Raw genomic sequence first — 16,298 nt, 5'->3', positions numbered from 1 at the left:
AACAGACTTCCCTATCTGTAGACATGTCCTGCCCACTATCATCCAAAAAAGTCTCTTCAAACCTGGTGAAAAAATCAGAAACACTTTTGTCTTTCTTCTGCCGGCAGACAGTCAGTCTGTCCCAACTAACCTTCTTGGGAGGAATGAGTGTTTGCATGTATGTTATTATGCGATGGGTAAGGCAAGCAACTCAGCACGTGGTTTGTCTCCTGGCTTTCTATCTCTGCCCCAACCCTTAATCGCGTCCCATGTTTGGCCCAACTCAGCAATACAATCTAGAGTATGGACCTGTCGCCAAATATCAACTGGAACTGGTAGACCAAAAAATATCTCAATATCAGAAAGAGTCATCACACTAGAAGAGGCAGCTTCTGTCAATTCTTTATGATAAGCAGTAGGATTTTTTCTAGGATCGGGCAATGTAGCCTTTAGGGACAGAACTTCACTTGTTTTCCATGGAGTATAAACCCATTGTTCCTGAAAGCGGGCTGCTAAACCCGGTCTGGCAATCACCCCATGTTGATCCGTCACTGCAGGTATTTCCGGGTGGTAAATGGGGTTGGGAACTGGGTTATTTGAGTGGGACTTTTATCATGTAGTCTGCCTCTATAAGTAAATAGAGTTGAAATGTTCCCGAACAATTGGTCCGGCTCCATGTTAATTGCATAAGCGCCTTCACTAATAAATAGTATTTGGGGTGCTGCCATTTTGATGTGTGTGCGCCAGAGGTCAATTAGTGCAATGGACATATGCTAAAGGGCATGTTGCTATACGAGAGGGTCAAAGTCTTGCATCAATAACCATATGTCCTCAAGACTGTAAATTGGGCTGCGGGCCACCGTATTGCCTGTTCCGCTATTACTTTTTTCTCTTCCTCCCCCACACCAGATCGCATTAACGAACCTAACCGTTCCCTGAATCCCGTCAAATCTCTATTGTCCGGACTGCATGCTGTTGTATCAGTAACTAGTGTTGATGAAGGATGAGGAACTACAATGGGAGTTGATGCAGTCATATGCTGTGATGGAAGGGAAGGATTAGAGGGTACGGTAACTGGGGCGGTAGGTGTGACAGCCTCAGAGACTGATGCACCTGGTGTGGGTTGTTGCTGCTGATGGGGAACAATGGGGTATATCTGTTCTGGGGCATAATGTGGCGGAGGTCGGGGATCTAATAACTTTTCCATAAAAGGATCACCATCTTCCTGAACCATATAGGACTTATCAATTTGCAAACAAAATCTTCTGTCTTCACATTCTATTCCTTTCTCCTGCTTGTCCTTATTGTAAGCTACAGCCTTTTGTGTAAGGGTCTGCATATTTCTCTTTCTATCATCTTTCTCCATTTTCAATCGCCTCTGTTTGGCCTCCTTCTGCCAAGTACGAAGGGAGTCAAACATGGACTGCCTACTGTGTCTTTAAAACAACTGTCACTGAAGAAATCCTATCTTTTGTTCCATCAAAGGAGCCTGTCAAAGGCCATTGTAACTCTGCATTGTCCCTCGCATATTTGTGCCATAACGTACTAAAGCTAATAGGGCCAAGACTATGTTTTACATACGTATTAAAATTAGGACTACCTTCAGGAGGTGCTGGCTGGGATTCTGCCAACCGTGCATCTTTAGAACAACAATGACAGCACAAACTCCAAATCTTACTGAAACCAGGCATTGCAAATAAAAGAGAAACAAAGCCCTCATTTTAAGTGGCAAAGTATTTGCAAACACTTTTCACAAAATCAGCCCTTAGACTGAAACAAAATCCATTTAGAGTGGTACCACATAAACTGAAACAGACTCACCTGGTGTCAGGCGCACCAATAGACTGATTCTCCACTGCTGACTCTTCAGACCAAACAGTCAAATCACGGGTTCGCCATTCAGGACTCCAGTCGGGATGACCGCTGCGCGAGGCCGCCCTCCGGTGAGACGGAGGCAGCAGCTGCGAGAAACGTATTTCTTCGTGCAGGGATCCCTGAGCAGTCAGTCCGACCTGTTGATGTCCTCGTCCTCCCCTCCATCTGTGGAAAATGGATGGGTCATGTCCCGATGGAGTCCCTGTTTGGGCACCAACTGAAGGAAGTGACCCACTTAGGGCCACCCGAGTCACCTTGGACCACCTCTCAGCCTTCCATGCAAAATGAAGTCAGAGAGACAGTGAAGAATATACACCAATAATCATTTAATATATACAGAGCTCCGTCTGCACAGTCTTGAGAGAGTACTACAGAGGGAACTGAATAATAGTAAGCATAAAGATACATTATATGCATTACATGGTCAACTAATAACAAGCCCACAGTGGAATTTTCCCAACAGATGTGGGTGAACAGCGTAAAGATAAAAAAAATGTTTCTACTCTCGTATCTTGTACAGCTCAGAACACTTTCAAGGCCGTTCCACCCTGGGCTGCGATCAAACTACCAGCCGGTGGGCGAGATTCTTTATCGAGGGAAAGCTATGCACTCGCATGAACAGTTACTCGTTACAGAAACGAAACTTAGCAAGTGGCATTTCTCTGAATCAAACAGGATTAGTTTTGAACAGTACATGAAATGGCATCTGAAGAAGAAAAAGACGTAGCAAATTCTAACTTTTACATGGCCTTTAAGAGCATCTACAAGCATAATCTACACCTGTAAGCCAATCACAACATTGCATCTAGAGACCTGTAGCCAAAATCCCTTACTGAGGCTGAAGTCAGGAAGCACTAATGAAGCCGGTCTTTTGCATGAAGCATCCCGGAGATCTGCTGGTACAAACTAGGGTGGCTGTGTGGCACAGAGCTCCACTACAAACGGCCATGATTGCTGGGACTAGTCACTCACGCCCGAGGCCATTGATAAATTCATGACAGAGCAGAATTGGTGGGTAATATACTGTAAATTGAAGATGGAAGGTATATACCCACTGAGGAATAGCCTCAAAGCACAGGATTTGATAGCGAACTTGGACCTCAAATTAACTTGTTTTACTACTCTATTTCACGAGTAACATCACAACTACTTGGTTTTTGGTTGGGAGGAAAAATAGCGGCAGTTACATGTTTACCCTTTGGGCTTTCTTCTGCACCACTGTGTTTTTCAATGGTATTGAGGCCTGTTATTGAGAGGCGTCAGATTGATAGTGTATTTAGATGATATTGTGTTCATGAATTGACGTGGTAGTTATGTCCGATGTAGATAACAGTTTCTATCTTGGAGAAGTTAGCGTACATTGTCAAAAGGGAAAAATCAATTTTGGAACCAATGAAGGTAGATTTTTAGGATGTATAATGGCAGTGGCGGCGCCCCATTGTTTTCTTGCAGTGCGAGAAGCAAAAACATAAAATGGTAATCACTTTTCTTGGGCCGCCCAAACCAGTCATGAGCACTCACCTGTTCTCCATGCAGGCTGTATAGCATATTACTTATTTTTATTATTATTTTTTGATGCAGCCTGCGGCTGAACCTAAGGGCGCGACTGCACCCCCACCCGCGAGCTGTGCCAGACGCCCCTGTTTAATGGATGCAGAGAGTTCTATGCTGAGTCGTTCTTTGGGAAAGGTTCGACATATAAGGAAAGATTTGAGGAAATTGTTGAGCAGAAGACAATTGCTGTTGAAGTCTTTAGCCAGAATTATAGGTCTGTTATCATCAACGATTCAAACTATTTTCCTGTGATCTTTGCATTATCGTTCTTAAAAGAGATTAGAGGCAGAGGGGCATATTCTCAAGAACGTGTGATAACTATCGCAAATTTAGCCTAATGCAACATTGCATATCGCAGTCTATCGCGGGAAAACAACGCCATGTTAATGTAGTATTCCCAAACTGGCGGCACCATGCAATAGTCCCACGATAACGCGTCAAATGACCGCGTTAAAATTAACGTGCTGCCGCAAAAATGCGAAACACGAATAAAGTTGCAATGAGTCCAACCGCTATACAAAATAAGCGATAATCAGCAACAGGCCTGCAATTCCCACGCGTCATGCGGGAAACATCCCAATAAAAGCAGAACAAGAAAAACACACCAAAAATAAACTGCGTAGCAACATGGATGCACCCGGAACGAGTGCCCAGGTCAACGCGAAACCCACAGACCACCAGCAAGGAACCTCGGGGTCGGGGAAGGCCAAGGAGAAGAGGAAGACGAAGACGGGGTACAGTCCACATGACAACCAGATCGTCATCACGAAGGTGACAGAACACTAACAACAACTGTCCGTCACCTCCACCGTGTCTTTGGCAACACAGACGGAAAAATGGCATTCCATCGTGAATGCAGTCAGAGGGTCGAGGAGGCCAAGATGCGCTGGCACGATGTGAAAAGCCAAACCAAGCAGAAACCCACTGCCAACAGGAAGGCAGCAACGGCGAATGGAGGTGGGAGTCCTGCGCCACAGGAGGAGCTAGAGCAAATGGTGGCCACAGTCACCAGTGTGGAGACGGTGCAAGGAGTCGGGAGTCCGGACACTGCTCAACATGACCTGACACAACATCAACAGGGTGAGTGACAAACAGGGACTGGGAGGACGGGGGTGACGGGCACAATGGTACACATGCACAACGACGTGTAGCACACCGCACATCCACAATGACCCTGGGTCATGTCCCTGATCCCGGTGGCACACTGCAGCACACATACAAACATCAACCCCGTCCACCATGTGCCCAAAGAGGTCCCACCCCACACATCACCAGTCCCACAACACACACATGTACCTGTGCGAAACACAGCAAAGATGCGTATTTGTGAGCTACATAGAGAATGCAAGTGACACCACATGACGAGCAGCATGGCTGGAGTACAATCACCATGACATTGTGCACGCCACGAGACTGAGGTGGCTGAGTGTGGACCACACCCGGAAAGGAGCAGGTCACACTCTGACACATCCACGTGCACAAACAACCACTGACGTCAACAATACATCTGCAGACAAACAATGCACAAGAGTACAAAAACCGTCCTAGAGCACAAATGACCCAAGTCGCCAACATCACAGCACCTTAAAAGCACAAAAGTCAAAGGCACACCGCCTCCAAGGGATAAGGGGCAGCAAAATCACAGCTGCAGGTGCCACTCTCCCACAATGCAGCACACACACATAGCAATGACAGCACATCCACATGGACGACAATGTGGTACACACTGCAGAAAAGAGGACACAACTGCGTCCGTTTGTGCATAGGAAATGGTCAATCACATCTGCCATAGCAGGAAACTGTGAGATGAAAATGTATGTGTACAACCTCACCTACGTCATGTAGTCCAAATGTCCACTGTCCCGCATCAAATAATCCGCTCCTCCCAAACAGTCACAATGTACATTGCCATGCAGTCTGTATGTAAACTTGAACAATGCGTCAACATACATGCCAACACAATGTCAACAAGCATCTCCCCTTCACATTGCAGAGGGACAAACAACACCTCCAGCAGAGCAGACCAGACAACTCTACATTGATGCTGAAGAGGACCTCCACACTTCCGACACCGACGCCCTACAACAGTTCATGGACATCTTAGGCAATCGACCTCCAGGAGCAGGTCAGCCCAGCTGCATCGAGGATACCCCATCCCCTGCTCAGACCACACAGCTGGACGCACCCACCACCACGGCTGGCTTCCAGCAGCCCACAGAAGCACACATCGCATTCCAAGGCCAGGTCTCAGACTGCCAGAAGGGGGTTGCCGAACAGGTGCGGGTGGGGTTCTACCTCATGGAAGCCGAACTAGTTCACATACGTGGGTGTACAAGACCCATCCGGGACCACCTCCCCTCCCCAACGGATACCCACACTGCAACAGAGACACATGCCTTTGCACATTTCCAGTACTGAACCACACCAGAGCCACGGGATAATCAGCCACACCCCCACGCTGGACTGGCGTACGCCGGCCCAGTTCACTCCTCTTATGTATTAAGTGGGGGACGACAAAGCTGCATGTTCAAAGTCTCACCCGCTGCCTGCAGTGACATGGCTGCGTCCGCTGTACACGGAACAATGTAATGTTGTAGGGCCCGGGGCCCTAATGCGTACATCATCAGCACACTGACACACTCAGATAGTTCGTTGAACTGGCTACGGGCACGTGTGCTCGACACCTTTATTGCCAGGGTCACATGTACAGTGACACATGTGCTGGATGTGTGTGGGGTGAGTGTAAGCCAGCCCTCATGGAGTCGTTGGTGCTGGCAACAACTTGAACAGTGATCACAATTAAAGCAGAAACAGAAAACACCAGCATAACAGAAACAACTGTGAAGCATCACGGTGGTAGCCGGAGAAAGTACAGTGTTCACCCAATATGGAACGAGAATGGTTCATGAGTTGTGGTGCACTGAGTTAGTGGCACCTGAAGAGCTGAGCAGGGTATGAAGCTGATGATGGCACCCACAACAGGTGTGAGCAACTCTGGTAGTGTGGCAGTAAGACATTTCCGACTCTGGCACCTTTTGTTTGGAGTTGGTCCTGGCGGTGGTGGCGTGTGCATCCTGCGTTGATGCAACATCCGGGCAGGCTAGGACTCGATTTGATGTGTGAGCCCAGGTGGACCGCAGTTGAGGCCAGAAGCAGTGGACAGCGCAGGGCCACAGACACATGGCCTTGATGACTCCCAGTCCATCGACCCAGAGGCCATCCAATATGCTATCAGACAGGGTCCATGACTTGAGCTGCACACAGTTAGTGGCCCCGGATGCACTGCGACCGGCACAGGCACACCGCCACAGGACGATGACTTGCGGTGCAGTGAGATAGGGCCACGCGAGCTGAGCGGGTCCTCGTCGATGTCGAAGGTGAATGTAGCGGAGGTTTGCAGGGGACAGTGGAAGGTGTCCTCCAGGGCATGATGCAGAGGGCAGAAGCCGGATGGTAGCGGTAAATGGAGGAGTGGAATGCTAAAGCCTCATTTTTGCCACAAAGTCAGCATCATCGACATGATGATGAAGACAACCCCCAGTCCATAGACTCAGTCACCACCAAAGTTCAACCAGAAAGTTTCCATGGATGTGGGGGAACAGACTTAGTGGCACCAGAGCTGAAAGGGGATGCAGTCTGCGATGAGGCCAGTACAATGATATAAAATCTGCCATAAATAAATCATGACTGAGTTCCCAATGTGTGACCTACTCGACCGCAGTGATGGCCCAAGGCAGCGGTCAGCAGGGGGCCCACAGCCACGTGTCGTTGGCTCGCGATGCACAGAGTTAGTGGCACCAGAGCAGTTGTTGGCAGTGTTCGATCACCTCCGTAACGATGATCCTTTTTCCTCCGGACTGAACCGCGTCTTTCTCTTACTCGTCTCCTTGCGTACAATGATATGAACTCCGCCATGCACAAATCAAGACTCAGTTCCAAATGTGTGACCTACTCGACCGCAGTGTAGGCCGAAGGCAGTAGTCAGCAAGGGACCACAGATAGGTGTTGTTTGAATGCTATGCACAGAGTTGGTGGCACCACATCGAAGGGAGTACAGTGATATAAAGTCAGCAATAAAGTGTGTACTCTGCCATTGCATAATTAAGACTCAGTTCCAAATGTGTGACCTACTTGACCGCAGTGTAGGACGGAGGCACCGGTAGAGTACATCAACGAGAAAGGAGTACAGCGGGCCTGTGTCGCGGAGGCCATAATGCTCTGAGGAGGGTGACAAGGTCGCAGGCCTCGGGCTTGGAGTTTGCACCGGCATCTGTTGGGACCTCCTTGACACACGCCGGTGTCAGCAGGTGAGCAGTGAGCCTGGCTGCGCAGGGGCGGGCATGACGGGTTCGGGGACCAGCGGCCCGGGGTGCAGCAGGCGCACAGGCAACACCGCTCACATTGACGGCGTCGGCCTCGTGGCGGGTGGGAGGCGCCGCCCTGGCAGACACGTTGGGCATTCCGGAAGAGAACCACGCCCATAGCTATGTGCTTTTTATTCACACCCCTACGCTGGCCTGGCGTACGCCAGGCCAGCCCAGCCCTCTCCGCACACGCTTACAGGGGGGTGATGTCACAAGCTACATTTCCGCGATCTTCCCCACTGTCTGGGGTGACATGGTTGCGTCCACTGTCCACTACACTCCAAACACCAGCAGTACATGTAGACATGGATATGTCTGTTGTCTGCATACTGCTGTCTGTCCAGCTTATCTCCGCCACACTTGGCATTGTGTACATTCTCATACATGGGTCACTTGCCTCCTTCGCACATGCCTGGTTCCCACCTCTCCCCACATTTCACAATTGTGTGGCTGAGGTGCCATGCCATTGATGGCTCATGTACATGGCTAGCCCAGGTTTCCACAGTAGGTTGTGCTGTCATGTCTGGTGGGTGGGCATGTTGTTTGGCATGTTGTATGTGATTTTGTAACATGTGCATTGCCAGAGTTGTGAATTGCATGATTGTGGAGTTGAGGTGTGTGGTGTGTTCATTTGGTACTTACCAACGAGCAATGCATTCCCGTAGGTGCCAGCCTCAAAGCGCTGGTTGAAGACGGACTGTCGGAAGATGTATGAATCATGCACACTGCCTGGGTAGTTGAGACGACATTGGTGAAGAGTCCCCGGTGGTCCACTATTGCCTGCACATTGATGGAATGCATGTGCTTTCTGTTGCGGTAAATGTGTGCAGTGTCGGCAGGGGCCACAAGTAGGACATGTGTGCAGTCGATTGCCCCCAACACGTGCGGGAAGCCAGCTATGGCGTATAGCCCTTGCTTGGTCTCCAGCTGTTCCTGCGCAATGTACTGGGGTACCAAGCTGATGCTGGTATCCAGGACAGGTGTGAGGAGCTTGGATGGGGCTGGCTGTGAGACTCCTCCGACTCTGGCGGTTGTTGGTTGGGAGGTACCAGGGGCCAACAGGTGCAGCACAGCCAGCAGCTTTGTCTGAGGTGGGATGTTGGTTGACCGCTGTGTTGGTACCATCAGCCTGTGGCCAATGATGGTCAGGATGCGGAGGGTGGTTGTCATTTTGAGCCGGTAGTGGGCATTGACATTGTCTGGTGTTAGGTCTGTGAGGCTGGTGCGTTTCCTGAAGGTCCGCTATCTTTGTCTACATTGCCTCTGTGGTGGTCTGGGCGGGGGGAGGGAGGGGATCCTGGGGGTGGTGGCGGAGGGTGTTGTTGCCCTCTCTGGGCTCCGGGATGCATGGTCAGTGGCTCCATGGCATCTGTTGTTCTTCATGTGTGGCTCTGGGCTGGGCTCCCTTTGATGGTGCAGGTTGTCGTCCGACTTTACACCAGGTCATAGCAGGTGTTAATTTCCTGCTGCTAACGCGCCTTATCGCCTGTTTTGTGGTCTTACCGTCGATCTGGCTGGTCGTTGAGAATGTTGAGGTGTGGTGTTGTCGCGGATTTTTGCTCGGGAACGTCTACTCTGCATCTCATTAGCGATAGTTGCCGGGGTAATCTGTGGCAATGTATTTTGCGAATGCTATCGCAGGTAAACTGGGGGTATCGGCTGTTAGCACCAGCTTGTGAATGGGGCGATACATTTATCGCCACTTTGGCTGCGATATAGTGCTGATAACTCAGTGATAGATCCTTGAGAATATGCTCCAGGGTGTTTTCAGAAAGTTTGTTGATATCATGATTACGTAATGTTGAATATAGAGGTGAAAAATGATATATTTTGGTAGATAAGAATATTGAAGCCTGGAATGGCAATGCAATTTTTTAGGACAGAACAGAAATTGTGATAGAATCAGATGTGTGTCTTAAAAAAGGTGGGATGCAACGGATGGACTTTGACAACTAGAGGAAAATAGAAAAGGGAAGAGCAGGTTCTGCACACCAATTGTCTGGAGTTACTGACAGGTTTCTTTGCAATAAAGAGTTTGGGAGAGGGAAGCCCCAGATCAGTTTTTTTGAGGATGGACAATGAATTCAGCAGGTCAGTGTGTGAGTTGAATGGGTGGGACAACATTTAAAAAGTTAGCATAGTTAGCCAAAGATTGTTGCTGCTATTGTCGAGATCATCAAATTTCAGTAAAAGCAAAGGGTGCACCAGGGACAATACATTAGGAAACAATTCTGAATTCAAGGTATTTGGTGGATTTGCGCTATTGGATGCTAGAAAGTGCTTTAGAGGCTGCTAGTATGGAGAGGTCCTTTGATTATAGACCTTTTTGCATCAAGGTTGATGAAACATCTCCAGAGGATTTACAGTGAGATCCAAAACCGGAAAGGTGCGATTCCTTTTTACATGATTTGGCCATTCAAAGGCAGATATGCTTTACTCGGTTTTCAATTATTCCGGGGGTCTTGTGATAGAATGGAAGAGACAAGGTCTGTTTAGTTTTGAATACTCCTTGGTGACAGACACAAGCCTGGCTTACGATTGTAATGGGAATGTCGGTGGCTGGCCTGTTATTGTTTCCACTATTTCCAACTATTTTGAAGAATACGCAAGGGGAATCAAATGAAATGTTTCAGGTGGGCAGCTTCAGTTGGTTGCATGGATGATTTTAGGAGTTGCCAAGCAGTCAGTGGTCCTTCTAGAGAAGATTCTGGTTTGGTGAAGGAGGCATGGCAGGAGGAATCAGAAGGCAAAATTGATCCGCTTAGAAGTCTTGGAATAATTGGTGTATCGAAAGAGGTTCGGAACACCTGTAGTTCAGATTGTGAATGTTTTTGCAAAACTTTTTACCAAGGGTTTAAGTTACAAGAAAGTGAATACATATAGATAGGTATTACAGCAGGACATATTTTAGTGGATTGCATCTCACGTGGTATGAAAGATTTGGTCTGCAAATTGATCAAAAGTATTTGTTTTAAAAGGCCTCCAAAACCTATTCAGTACTGTGGGATGCGAGTTTGGCGCTACATTTATTATGCAATTGGCTGGATAATGTTGATTTGATGTTGAAGCATTTGTCTTTGAAATTAGCGATTTTGTTGTGTCTAGTTTCATCTAGAAGGATTTAAGATGTTAAAACCTCGGATTTATCTAATTGACTTTATGCCTCTAAAAGGGTAGTTTTCAATATAACTAGGACAACAAAAACATTGTCAAGAGTTTAGTAGTATCAATTTACAAAGAGCACCCTAGGCTGTGTGTGATGAGATGTATGAAAGACTAGGAGCGGAGAACGAGAGAGGTGAGACTGTGTGGTACAAATCAACTTTTGATCTCTTCTTTTTGGGGGGGAATTTTATGTAGTGCTAACTTGAACGAAAGGTCTCAGAGCGCTTTACATGAGCACCAGTTGTACTACAGACGGACACATTCATTTTGTTAGGCACAGGGAGATTAAGTGATTTGCCCAGAATCACAGAATGTTGAGTGTCCCTGCAGAGACCCGAACCTGGTTCCCCAGCTCTGAGGTCGACCGCTCTAGCCGGTAGGCCACATCCTCTCACCTTCTTATGTGGAGCCTTTCAAACCTGTACCAGTGTTTGCAAGATGAGTCAAATGTATGATGAAGGAATCAAATATCGATATGGATGGGTTTGGAACCCATTTTTCAAGGGGTGCAATGGAATCAAAGGAATATGTATAATGATTGGAAGATATTTTACTATCTGCTAATTTGACTACGTTTGCAAATTCTATTTGCAGCCATCTGTACATGATTCTGTGTAGTGCAAGGCCTTTCAACTGGCACATAATCAGAGTCTCTGGTCCTGACATTAAAATTGCAGTTTTCTGACCTTGGATTAGGAATAATATTGAGATTTTATTAAACACACAGAGGCTCTGATTATCCACCCCCATTTCCTGCCCTGGTGGAACATGTGATAAGATGTTGATAAGGTGTATATAATAATATTTTTTATGACAAATTGTTTTGCTATTCCAACTAAGAAATAAATAATTTTGAAGGGAATATTGTGAAATAAGAATTTGCGGGTTTTTTTTAAGAATTCATTTTATTAAATCATTCAGAACACTATAAACTCTGTACCAATAACATTTTCAAACAGTATAGCTATCTTCACACACGCGTCATGCAACAGCAATAATTCCTTACAAAGGGACCAGTGATTACAAAGCATTACATTAGAAAGCACCATCCTGTTATCCTTCTTCCCTGATAAGTGCAAGGCTGCTAGTAGGTCCTCAAGCCTCAGACTCCTGTATATCGTCTTCAGAGACCTCCCCATTCTCCTCGAACCTTGTAAGAAGTAACCCTCAGGTTTGTAACTCTTCGTCCCTTCTACACTGATAGAGACGTATCTCTTCTGCTACCGCCCATCCTTTAACATCCTTCATCCATCCCCTTTCCATAGGTCCTGAGGGACTGATCCATGAAATGGCAACCCACCACTTCTCCAGCAGCAGGACCAGTTGCATACATTTGCACTCCATTTTCCTATCCTTTTGTTTCTTGACAGTACCCAACAGACAGGTGGCTGGGTCTACTTTCACTACCACCCTCAATACATCCCAATCTTCGTACCACTAAGTCCCAGAACACATGTACCGGGAGACAGTACCAAGCTAGATGAAGGAAGGTTGCAAGCCTGCTCTGACACCGGTGACATCTGTCCCAGCTCTTCCTCCCAAGGTTTCCTAGCCCGAAATGTGGTCCTAGGGTTATCTGCAATCATGGCTCAATCAAAGTGGAACACTAAGTGTCTACCCCGCCAAACTCTAGTAGCGTCCTAAACATGTCAGAGGAAGCAGGGACTTGCAGGTATATAATCCAGACATCCCTCACTATGTCCACTATACTTTCGTACAATAAAAACTGTCCCCGACCTACACAAAAGGTTTCCTGAGCTGCTTCAAATGTAATGAACGTCTCATTGTGGCAAAAGTCATCTACAGGCATACACCCCCCCCCCCCCAGCACTGACATCCATTGTGGAGGGCAACAGACGGAACGCTGGGAGGTCCCAAAAATTGAACTCTAATGCGAAGGGGGCACGTCCAAGAATCACTCTCACTGCGCACTACCACAGTGAGGCTGTGTGTCTGATTATATATGGCACCGCGGTGTCACTTCTCCCCCCTCACCCCCGTGAAGCAACTGCAGTAGCTCCCCTTCCCTGGAGTCATCTGCAAGTAAATCCTTTTCCCAGCTGTCCCCGTCTGACAACTAGTGTTCTGCATGCTGCAACTGAGATGCTAGGTAGCACATTACCACGTTGGGCAGTGCTAGCCCACCTTGAAGGATATCATTAATATTTCTTTGGCTTCACTGGCTCAAAAGGAAAGATTTGGAAGGTTAATACATCTCAAATGTGTGGATTTGCAGATGTTTCTAAGAAATTGTTGGCAAGTGAATCATTTTTTCAAATTCCTCAATATGAGGATTGGAAGCAATGTTATTCTTTAGAGGCAGCATTAAAGAGGATACATTCCGTTCTGTTACTGTGGTACTATTCTGCTTAAAGTTAAGTCGTTAAAAGAGATTGCACCCATCCGAGTCTCCGTGTGTTTAATAAAATCTCAATTTTCTTTCTAATCAAAGCTTGGAAAATCACAATTGTTCCTAGCATCTATCGATCACGTGGGCTGAGCATGCTTTGCCACATTTGGTGGTGCAGCTCCTCACCCATTTTTGTCTTTCTAGGTCAACCTTGGTAAATGCAGAGTCTGGAGACAGAGAAGACTGAAGTTGGGAAAGTAGGGATTTACAGAGCTTCCTCTGTGGTGTTCCAGGTTCTGAGGCGTTCTGCATGGCTGACCAGACCTCTGCTCCATAGGTGGAAATCAAGTCCATTTTTGCTTGAGCTATAACTGGCACATAGGAGAATATGCCTCTTCCAAAGCAGAGAGTAAAGCAGAGGATCCCCTTGCAATGACTTCTGTTTTCTGTACTCTCTGTATATGGTTTCCAGGAGTCTGAGGGAACAAAGTTTATGCCCAGATAAGCAAACGTCTGTACCCTTTTTATTGGGTTTCCTTCCAAGTAAAACTACTTGGATCATGCTTTTTTTGACCGGTGTCCTCAAACGATAATCTTACTGTTTCTTTTGTTGATTGTCATGCTGTTTCTTTTACAATTTGAAGGATTATTTGTTTTAGTGTCTTTGGTATACATGCAAGAATTACCGAGTAATGGATGCAAAGGAGAATGAGAACAGAAGTCTTTTGGATTTTTATTGCGTCCACTGCAAGCTTCAGGAGTTGGTCTTGAAGACCATTTCTGTATAAACCGAAAAAAGAGGCAAGGAGCCAGCCTTGTTTTACTCCAGTTTTCATGGTGAATGTTGGGATCCACTAACCATATGAGCCATACCGCACTTGTGCAGTTGTATCTGTGTAATGTTTCTTGATAAGTAACATCAGGAAAGGATTTAGATATTTTGTTTTCCAATCAACATTGTCAAATGCTTCTGAAAAGCAGCTTAGAAGCCTCCATTCTTCTATTTTGTATATTTCAAAGCTATGTGTTGAAGAACGAAGGCTTAGTCAATGGAGGAGAGACCGGGTCGGAATTGATCTTGATAAGTGGGGAGGATGCTTTCATCTTCCTCCCATTCTTCAATGTTTTTCAAGATTATGCTGGTGATGATCCCGGCTTCAGCATTAAACTGATAGGCCTGTCTGATTTTGAATCTGTCGTGATTTTTGTGTGGAGCAGGTCTATGATGCTGTGGAGCGATGAGTTTGGGAAGGAACAAGTCTCTCTGCGATGGTGGAAGAGTGTCTGGAGGATTTTTATCAACCAGGTTTTTTTTTAAAAAGAACAGTGCATTTGGGAGAAAGTTTTGTTTTGGGGCTTTTTCAGTTGTTAGACATTGCCATCAGAAGGCGATAGAACCAATTTATGATTTATTTTTGTAATTCATCCCAGTGGTAGTTTCCAGGTGGTATAAATGTTCTGTGGATGGGCCCTCACTGCTGCTCAAAATGTCTGGTGACAGTTTGTTTTGGAAGATGTACAGGAAATGGTTGACCCATTTTGCGCAGGCGACTTTGCTAAGAACCCCTAAGGGACCATCTTCCAGTAGCTTTTAGTGTCTCTGGTTGCGGCTGTCTGCTGGAGTGTTTTTCATTTCAGTTTTCTTTTTACAAAATAGGGACTTCTACTGCTTCCTGAATTCTTTTATTGCCATGAGGGATCTTTATTTAATCAATTGCCACGAGTTGCTTCTTTTTTAAGGGCACAATCTTGTTCAAACTAGGTAACATGTTTTTTTGCCTTGTGGCTCCTCAAATGTTTTGATGTCCACTGGGTGAGGATTTCTTCTATTTCCTCAAAGAGGATACTGGTGGTGTTGTCTTCCTCTTTGTTGTCTAAGCAGAGAGATTTCTGGTCGGTTCCCCCTCTGCTACAGAGCTTTCTGGTCACCTCCGATCCAATCTTTACTGAGTTGTCCTTGAATTATGGGGATGATTCTGGGACAGACATGTGAAATAGGGTCTTTGAAGGGAACTTCTTTGTGTGAGAGATCAGTGGATTATGATCACTTTCAAATATGTGTGACAATTTTGCATCTGAAAATTGTGACCACGAGTTTGGTATACGATTGTAGATCATTAGAGAGGATGTTTGTAATTGCAAGATGACATGATGGCTGAAATCATGCCATTTCTAGACGAGAATGACATTTTGTGAGCGCCTTTCTTCTGTGGAAATGTTTGGTTTAGGATTGAGGCTCCCAGTGTGTGTATATCTTCCGTAAGGGGTTTTTCGTCCCTGCCATGCTATAATGAGTGCGTTATGGTGAAGGTTTGCCCTTGAACCGACTTTCAAGTAGTGCCAACAGGTCTTCAAATTCCTCTTAGTTGGGACACTGGATATGTATTTGATATTTGTCACTTAAATAGATATCTGTTATGATTAGCACTGCGATTTGTTATCAATCAGATGTATTTTGGTGCCTTGTAACGAGCAGCGGATGAGTGTATTTACAAGCTTTCATGTATGCACTGTACTGTATTTGTATTTTTACTTCTAGGGCCTTATAGGCCAAAAGAAAGTATTTTTGATTGATTGATTAGCGCTTGGTTAATAGTTAATACTCAGGTCATCTTTTAATTGTGTTAATTCTGTAGACCTCCAGAATGTTGGCCCTGCTTGGTTTACTTTTTTTGGAAGGCTGGTAGTTTCAAATCCTTGTGGTTCCCATGAAGTTACGTGCCTTGTGGCCTGTTAAGAGGATAATGTTGTCTTCAAGAAATGCTTTAAAATCTGGGACTGAAGCCTCATCTCCAATGCAGGATATTTTCTGGGAAACAATTTTAATTGCAGGCATGATGTTCAAGCCTGATCGGGTTTGGCCATACTATGCGGGATGCCAGCCAGAGAATGGTCTATGGTGTTACTTGCAGGTTTTCTGCATGTCTTGACTGAGGACGTCTTTTGAGTCTCAGACACCTGACAATTGCCATCATCCTTGGCTCAAGTCTCTAGAGGCGTGTGGGCCTTCT

Source organism: Triturus cristatus, chromosome 7 (assembly GCF_964204655.1).
Source record: "Triturus cristatus chromosome 7, aTriCri1.1, whole genome shotgun sequence".
Taxonomy (NCBI): Eukaryota; Metazoa; Chordata; class Amphibia; order Caudata; family Salamandridae; genus Triturus; species Triturus cristatus.
The sequence above is the reverse complement of the archived record's forward strand: the minus strand, read 5'-3'. Positions refer to the sequence as shown.